Source organism: Lactuca serriola, chromosome 8 (genome assembly GCF_051521515.1).
Source record: "Lactuca serriola cultivar US96UC23 chromosome 8, Lser_US96UC23_V15, whole genome shotgun sequence".
NCBI lineage: Eukaryota > Viridiplantae > Streptophyta > Magnoliopsida > Asterales > Asteraceae > Lactuca > Lactuca serriola.
The window spans coordinates 124590427-124599664 of record NC_136415.1 but is presented as its reverse complement, the minus strand read 5'-3'; the positions used below and the strand labels follow the sequence as shown (position 1 = coordinate 124599664).

Genomic DNA, 9238 nt, shown 5'->3' with positions numbered 1-9238 from the left:
TTTTTTAGAAAAAAACCGGATTAATTAGTGGTAAACGGTCCGGTTTTAACTATTTTTTTATCTGTCCGTTGGGTTTCAATGGTTCAGTACACATCCGGTTTTTGAGACTTATAGAACCGGTGACTCAGCCGATTCCCGGTTGAACCGGTTTGACCGGGCAAATTGGTCTGATTTTCAAAATAGTGGTTATATCTTCGACTTCATCTTTCAAATTCAGAAACCAAAACCATAATTTCTCACCCCAAAAACCATGAAATGGAATCTAGAATTCCAGTTCCATCAGGATTAAACGAAACACAATGTAATACTCATACCTCCACCCAATATCGAGAATAATGGAATAAATCAAGATTATTTATATCATACACAATAACTCTCACAGTCACACATCAGTAATAAAGTGGAGCCAAAGATGCAAACCTAGAAAAATACACAAACATATTTATTTATTTATTTATTTTATTTTTCTATAAGAAGGTATGAAAGATGGGAATCATGTACACCAAATCAACAAAAAGACATGTGAAAGATGGAAATAATACACAAAATGAATTTTATTTATTTATTTATTTATATATATTAAGGGTATTTTGGTCTTTTATTAGAAGATGTTACATTCAAGGTATTACTGAACGACAACAGTAGCCAATACCAAAAACCTAGGAATCGACTCTCTTCAAAACACTATAAAAGTTATGTACATTATGTCATTATCTTAATCTCCATGTTTGTTAAACTTGGATTGTATCTACGCACAATTACTAGCATTTTCATTAATCATATTAATACATAACTTTTTTTGTTTCAGACCTCTACGTCCGTCATCTTTTCCTCTAAGCACTTACAGTTTGGACTCTAACAATTCTAACTCAAAATTTGAAGTCTGGGTATGTTCTCTATCCTTTTGTATTTAATATTGATTTTCTATTCCTTAATCAATTTCGATTTTTCTCTCTTTCTTCCTTTCCAACTCTTAGGTTTGACATTTTAAAAGCCTTCTCGATTTCTCATGAATTTGTGTAAATAAAGAGTTATATAATTTTTGTGTTACAGGAATCTGATATTCAACTCTACCTTGCATCAACAAAAATTGGGTAAGTTATTTTTAACCCTTTCACTATATATGATTTGTGTACATAATGACTACATGAATTAATACATTCACAGAGTATGCTATTACTTTGTTCTAAATTTTTGTTAAATATATACTAAAAATTAGTTACTAATAATTAGAATAGTTAGTTTCAAATTTACCTTTTTAGAATCTAATTTTCCATTTGGATTACATATAAAGTATGTTAAAAGTCGACGGAATTTTGATTTCTATTTCAGTAAATGTCTTCTTGTGATGCCTCCAAAAAGGCGACAAATGGCTTCTACTTCCAATACAATAGTTCCCCCGTCGTTCACATAGGAGTTCCCTTTTAGTAGAGATACCAGCGTTGCCTGTTTATTACAACTGTGGGAATTGTTCCTGTGTGTGTGAGCATTATGAGGAGTTTTTTTGGTATCATGAAAGAGTATTGTATTTATCCCGAGCCAATCATCCGCAATATACAAAATGTTGTAAGTCGGATAATGTTCCTCCCTACCTTCTTCGTCCGCCTGATGTGCTTCTACAATTTTACGAAGATGATCACTTTATGCATAACATAAGAGCATATAATTCCATGTTCTCTATGACGTCTTTTGGTGCAAACGAAGATGACTGAATCAATAAAGGTCGTGCACCATATGTGTTTAAGGTCAATGGTCAGATTTACCATTGGATTGGATCCTTTTATCCTCAAGACGTTCATCGGCCCCCTTTTCTATAGTTGTATATGAATGATACTGAAAGTGAGGTTGCTAATAGACTTCATTCTTTTCATGGTGATAATGAAGTACTTTTGTCTACAAATCTTGTAGATTCATTAAGTCATATGTTAAACACACATAGTGAGTATGTTCGTACGTTTAAGACTGCGAAAGAAATTGCTCAGTCATTGAATTTAGATTCATATGGTGTACGGTTATTTAGTCATTAAGCGAATACCCGCGCGTTGCACAGAAACACATATATAGTTGAAGTCTTTACAAATATATGTTTTTTTAATATAGCAATAACATTGTTGTTAAATTTGATATAATAATTCGTATACTAAATTGATATAATGTATTGATTATTTTCAATTATATGATATATATATATATATATATATATATATATATATATATATATATATATATATATATATATATAATTGCATCATCTCAATCGTTTGAATAACTTCTACCCGCGAGTTACACATAAATAAAATTAAATATAATACATGGTTTAATGTTATTTGTTGTATTGTTAATTAATTTTTTAAAATTTATTTGCTTAATGTTTTAATTTTTATCATTATAATTATTTAAAACATCCAACATTGTTTTTTGATTTTAAAAGTAACAATATAATCATTTACATTGAGTTATTTTTAACTATTGTTATTGTAAGTTATTTTAAGCTATATATTTGAAAACTTTTAACGATTATAAAAATATATTTTGGAAATATTTTAGTTAAATTGAGATTACAATTTAGTTTTTCATTTATCACTACAATTTATCACTTTTAACTATTAACAAAATATTATTTGGTTTTTTAAGTGGAACATAAATTTATATTTAAGTTGACATTGTAATGTTATATTTAAAATAACAATTTAAATAGTTTGTTCAAATTGTACAAAAGTTGTAGCTTTAAACTGATAATATGTTACATACCACAACATATTAAATATAATAAATTAAGTATGATATGTTAAAAGTTAAATACATAACTTTATAAGTAGAAATAAAGATATTATTTTAAAATTGAAATTTAGTATATTTATGATTTCACTTTAGGTTTGATATTTATTTAACCTTATTAACCAACTTGTAATCATTATTAGAAAAAACTACAGTTAATCATTTTTACTTATTTACAAAATATTATTTGAGTTGTTTAAGTTAAACTAAAATTTATATTTTAGTTGACCTTATAATGCTATATTCAAATTAATAATTTGAGTATTTTATATAAATTGTTCCAAAACTGTATCTTTAAAACAATAATGGTTTACATACAATATATTAGACTTAATTAATTAAGTATAATATGTTAAAGTTAAAAACAAACTTTATAAGTAGAAGAAAATATATATTTTAATATTGAAATTTAGTTTATATATGATTACACTTTAGGTTTGATATTTATTTAACCTTATTAACCAGCTATAATAATTATTAGAAAGAAATTGAAAAGTCATGAGAGTTTCAAATGAATGTGGTGAAAAGAAAAATGCATGAGAGTTTCAAATGAATGTGGCTCAAGAAAAAATGCAAACTTTATAAGTATATAATGAAATGATGTGCCTGAAAGAACCCTAGAAGTTTGGGTTGTATCGTTTGTGATGATGATGTTACTGGGGCTGTTTATGATATTGTTGTTTATTCAAACCTTTGCAGTATCCATTACTATTCCCATACGGAGAAGAAGGATGGTCTCCTGTCTTGCGTATGCGTATTGACTCTAATAGAAGCTTAACAAATAATATGTATTATAGTTATCAGATTCACGGTCGACACACTTACACTCTTATTTTACATGCACATCGCCTTTTCCAGCAATATTTGGTGGATGCCTATACTTGAATTGAACAATCTACACTTGACTTTATTGAACACCATCAACAACAATTGCGTTTAAAGTACATCAGCGGTGTTTATGACGCTTTGTCCAAAGGCGATATGGACAGCCGTGTCATTGGTAAGCGTGTATTTCTATTTGCAACTTTTGTTGGGGGACCTAGATATATGTATAAACACTATCAAGACGCTCTAGCCATATGTAGGGTTAATGGTAAGCCACAATATTTCATCACTTTCACTTGCAATGTAAAATGGTCTGAGTATAGAAGATACATGGATGCTGTTGGTCAGCATGATATTCAAGACAAACTAGATATCATTGCACGCATCTTTAAGATCAAAGTTCACGCTTTCATTAACTTCCTTAAAGAAGACAAACTTTTGGAGATGTTAATGCATGTACGTTTACACCTTCAACCATAATGGATCAACAAACCACCACAAATATCGAGTCCCTCACCCCTACTAAATCACATGAAACCGGAAGATGCCTCCAATTAGAACATACAGGTAAAAATAACATTTAGCAGTATATTTATATCCAACACGAAACCAACATCTTTCCATTTCACAAATACTACACATAAAAGACCACGTCCCAAACGAATGAAATACAAAAAACACGGCGGAGCGAACGAAGGGACATATGCCAAAAGTAGTAAAACTATCTGATCTTTTCAAAACATACATACACTTAAACTGTACTCTCTTTGCTGTATCATTTTTCGTCTAATCCGTAAATATTTAGTAAACATGTCGTATTGGGACGAACATATATAACACAATTGTTGTCATCCCTTGTTGTATATATGAATTTGTTTGATATCAAATAATATTTACTTGTCATCTTTTGTTTAAATACCTTTTGCGAAAGGAAAAGACGAATAAATACCAAGAGTACATATCATATTACAAAGAGTTTGATGTACTTTTAACTTGATTATATTCTATGGTAATCTTGATTTCTATGCGGCTAATATATGTTATTATTCCATCCATGAAACATATTTTGAATGTGTATTCAATTGGGATATGTTAAATTGGAATGAAATGGTTTACACATCATATATGTGTATATCACTTATGATGGGTTGACTTTAGTGTTTTCGGGCATACATGGGATAAACTCTCATTTTCGTCTAAGTGACAGTTCATCTTAGTGATGATTATGTATGTGTAATGGCTAAGCTAAAATGCTTATGGATGGACTTTACAAACTCATTCCATGGTTACACGTAGGATGATGACATGTCTCTAAGATGTTAGCTTAGTGTCAGGGCCTCTAAACCAATTTTGGATGTGATGCTACTACCTTGTTTATGCTCTTGGACCATCAAGAACTTAGAATTAAAAGACTTGTTTATACTAAACTTGGGTTGTGATTAGAAGCATATGCATTGCATATTTTGTTGGTTTAACTTGAATAGTACAAATGCTTATTACCATTACATACTTATACTATAAGATATATGGAATAGTTTTGGTAGTTATGACTTAGGAATTTGATTATTGTCATTACCTAATTTCATTCCAAAGTTTATCTCCGGGTTTACTTACTAGACTTTCCAAACTTAATGATATAATTATGATATATTCTTAGATCAAGAACAAGAATCATAGATAGAATGGTAGCTTGGACTTTTAGAAAGCTACAATATATATAGACTTGGACTTTTAAAGAATAACAAAAATACTTTTTAACCCAAGACTATAATATATCAAGACTCATTTTGAGAAGCAACAAATTACCCCACCCATTCGGATTAGACGCTAAAAACCACGTCACATCTTATTACTTTTGGAATTTCATACTTTTAAAATGAGATAACTAACTCAAAACATGCAACCATTTAAATATTCACCAAATAGAGGATAATTTGGTTTAATTTGTTTTAGTTTTTAGAAAAGGTTGAATCCATTTGTTAATAACCAAGAGGCAAGAGCCCAATAAGCCAACCAACAATACTGAGTTACTCGAGACTCGAGTTACCCAATGGCCCATAACCAACTAATTGGGGTTGGCCCAAATAGATAGAAGTCTCCTAGGGTTTAATTTCTGCGATACCTGTATATAACTCAGGGTTCTATCAATCGATTTTCTCGTACTCAAGCTCTCAGTTCCAGGTAACATTTAAAGTAAAGTTATGTTTTTGTTGTAACTCTGGTTGGAAATGGGGTTGCAGATGATGAAAAAAATTCATAATATTTGGGCTGATTTAAACCATGAGGCTCCAAATCGAGCTTTTTAAAACTGATGCGTTCCCATTCCACCACAGTAATCTATTATTCCTACTGATTAATGGTTTTCTTTCCTTCATGTGATTTACATCCCTGTAAGTCGGTTTATGTTTCTATAACCATATCAGCGTTTTCTTAGTTGTATACTCGATTTATTTGTTAGAATTTAAGTTCAACATTTGTTTTTCTAGAGGAATGAGGGTTGCAGATGATGAAAAAACTTGATATTATTTGGGCTGATTTAAACCATGAGGCTCCAAAATCGAGCTTTTTAAAACTGATGTTACCCCTTTTCATCATCTATCATGCTATCTATGGCTGCTGATTAGTTTTTAGTGGTTCGATTTTTAGCCTGGAGGCAAAAAACAGTAGGCAGAAACTGATGATTTGGATTTAGTTTTGATGACATAAATCAAGAAACATTAACTATGATCTTATGGTATATTTATACTCATGTACAAGAGTTTATGCAAAAATGTTGATTACATAGAATTTATAAAAACAACGAACAAAAAAGATGGTTTGAGGTGAGATCGTTGATGCTGATGGTCTTATGTTCCCAACAATACACGTTCGTTGACTTGAGTTTTTGAAGTTGGATTCGTCTATAAGAAAATTAACTTTAAACACCATTTCACTTTGAATCATCACCCTACACGGAAGAAATTACGAATGATTAAGGTTTCACGAATTGAAGGCAACTCTTGCTAATAGATTTGGTGATGTAAAAAAATGACAGTAGGGTAACAATCTAAAAACATCAATCAAAAATCATCATTAAGGGCTAATATGATGTTATTGGATATATCATGTCTAACATGTGAAAAAAGATAGTGATTGTATGGTCAAAATCTAAAAAGATGGTGATTGCATTTCTCTCTCTGGCGCTCTCTCTTTATCTCTCTCTAGATGGAGGAGTCGATGAACACTGTCTCCGTATTAAGATATAGTTAACAAAGAAACAAAAAGGTTTCACTTGTTGCATCACTTTGGTTTAAGGCAGAGAATTTGGATAGGATGTACTTAGGATATCTCTCTTGTTCACCGATGTAATCTCTGTCCTTGTAAGCTTGTTTTCTAAGCTTGCCAAGGCATCTACCGATAGATCCCTCTTCTTGGACTTCCTTTCTTTCTCCTCGACGACGGGGGGAAAGTTGAATACTTCACTTGCTTCCATCGTAATGGTCTCTTACTTGCTCGAACCTTGCTTTGATACCACGTGTCACGGGATGACTCTTTTAGACTAGTCAATAACGTGTGCCACTTAGTGCTTCTCCGACTAAGTCAGGCTAACTTCGACGATCTAACGAACTTGGGAAGCAAGAGTTACGACAAGGGACACTTCAAAAAAGCTTCTATTATATAACTCAACTTCTTTACAAGGCAACTTCTTGATGGTTTGGACAAATGAGTCCTCCCCTTATTTATAGGAACCTTACACCTCCTTAAATGGAAGTTTCTAGGTCCCGATCATTCTTGATTAATCTAGACTCTTCCTGTTATATACATAGATTTTACAAGACTCTAGAATATGGTAGACTTGTATATGATGTTCTAGAAATCTCTAAGTCGTCTCGACATTATCCAAATCATTCTTGTATGATCTAGCGGGTTCTAGATCCTTCCAAAGTCTTCCGGGTCGTTCTAGCTTCGTCTAGCGTCCTCTTGATTATTCCGGATCGTTCTCCTTTGTTCCACGGACATCTACAATAATCTAGCATCTTCCAGGGTCTCGTAGAGCATTTCTGATCTCTCCGGAGACTTCTCGAATATACTTGATCGTTCCGGAGTTCTCTAGACGATCGTGAAATTTTCCAGAAACTTGGTCCGTGACAATATGGTCTTAATTAGTGGCTCAATAAGCCTTTAGTAGTTAGGAAAAAGGATACAATGTTTGTTGTCATCATAGGAACCAACTCTTTAAATTGGATGTACAATAATAAACTAAAGTTTGGTAATTCAACCCAAAAAATTTAATTTTATTGGGTATCGTTTTGGTGGCATGATTGAGTGGTAAGGTGGGACAATCAGATGTCACCTCATCGACAAACGAATCAAAATTTATTATCTGTTGATATAAATCATCCAAATTTTACCTAATAGATAAGGCGATTGTTGATACTTGGTTGATTATGAATATCTATTATGGAGACCTTGTAAAAGATTGGAAATCTTTCAATCAAAAATTCAAAGAAAGTTTATATTATAACGGTCTACTAATGTCAATGGATTGGGTCTTCTATTTCATTGGCATAGCTGCTAGCCCTGTCGAAAATACCAGATATCCGAATTACCTACCTGATTTTTTCGGGTATTGGGGTAAATCGGGTAAAGTTTTCCGGGCAATCGGGTTACCCGATTTTTTTTCGGGTCGGGTAAAAGGTACATTTTTTGGGTTTCGGGTATACCCGAATTATCCGAATTACACAAATTATTTTAATAATTCCTTTTTTTTGTAGAGCTTGTATTATATAACAGATATTTGATCACGCTTAAATTAACTATCATTATTGTAAAACATAAATATATTTATTATGACAATACGACACTAATAATATTAAAAGTAATTTTTATATATCATCACGTTCTTTAAAACTTAACCGTTTTCTAGATTATAATTTTTATTACAACTAACAAACTCATTATCTTGACGAAATTTTAGAATATGGCAAAACTTATGGCTACATTTATTTTAAATATTTTAAACTTTTAAATTAAGATCTTTAGGTATTTGTTTTTTTTCACATCTTATTATATTAGATTAAGTTGTTAAAAAATTACTTGATATCTCATGGATCATTGACTAGAAAGTCTCAATGTTCAAAGCTTGAGTAACTTTGTTTGTCTCGTTTGTTTATATAAAGAAGACTAATAAAGCACGACGTATTTATTTCATTAAATTTATTTGTAGGTGAAATTAAAAAAAAAACCATATATTTCAGGTAATACCCGAATTACCCAAACCCAACCCAATACCCGAATTTAGTTTGGGTAGGGTAACAAGTAATTTTTCTAACATGAAAAATCCTAATTACCCGAAACTCGAAAAAATTACCCGTTCAACACCCCTAATAGCCGCCAACGACTAACTAATTGTGGAAAGTCCTTTATGTAATCTACATATACATACTCGCGAGAATCTCAGAGTTAAATTGAGATTGGATAGATAATTTACTTTTTATAGAAAAAGTGAATATATATATATATATATATATATATATATATATATATATATATATATATATATATTAATCAATTAATTCCATAAGGTTAAACCTATAATATGAGGCTATTCTTAGATTTTAATACTTAAAAAGACAAAAGTTTATAATTACTCTTA

The 9238-nt window shown here is 31.0% G+C and overlaps 2 non-coding genes across 2 annotated transcripts; both read left to right on the top strand.

The window, feature by feature from the left end:
* The first annotated feature begins 5837 nt into the window (after positions 1–5837).
* On the top strand, positions 5838–5921 carry LOC145071864 (small nucleolar RNA SNORD36). Its single transcript, XR_013690827.1, has one exon. It is a non-coding gene; the product is annotated as a small nucleolar RNA SNORD36 (small nucleolar RNA).
* A 179-nt stretch (positions 5922–6100) lies between these two features.
* Positions 6101–6185, top strand: LOC145071865 (small nucleolar RNA SNORD36). Its single transcript, XR_013690828.1, has one exon. It is a non-coding gene; the product is annotated as a small nucleolar RNA SNORD36 (small nucleolar RNA).
* Positions 6186–9238: the final 3053 nt, after the last annotated feature.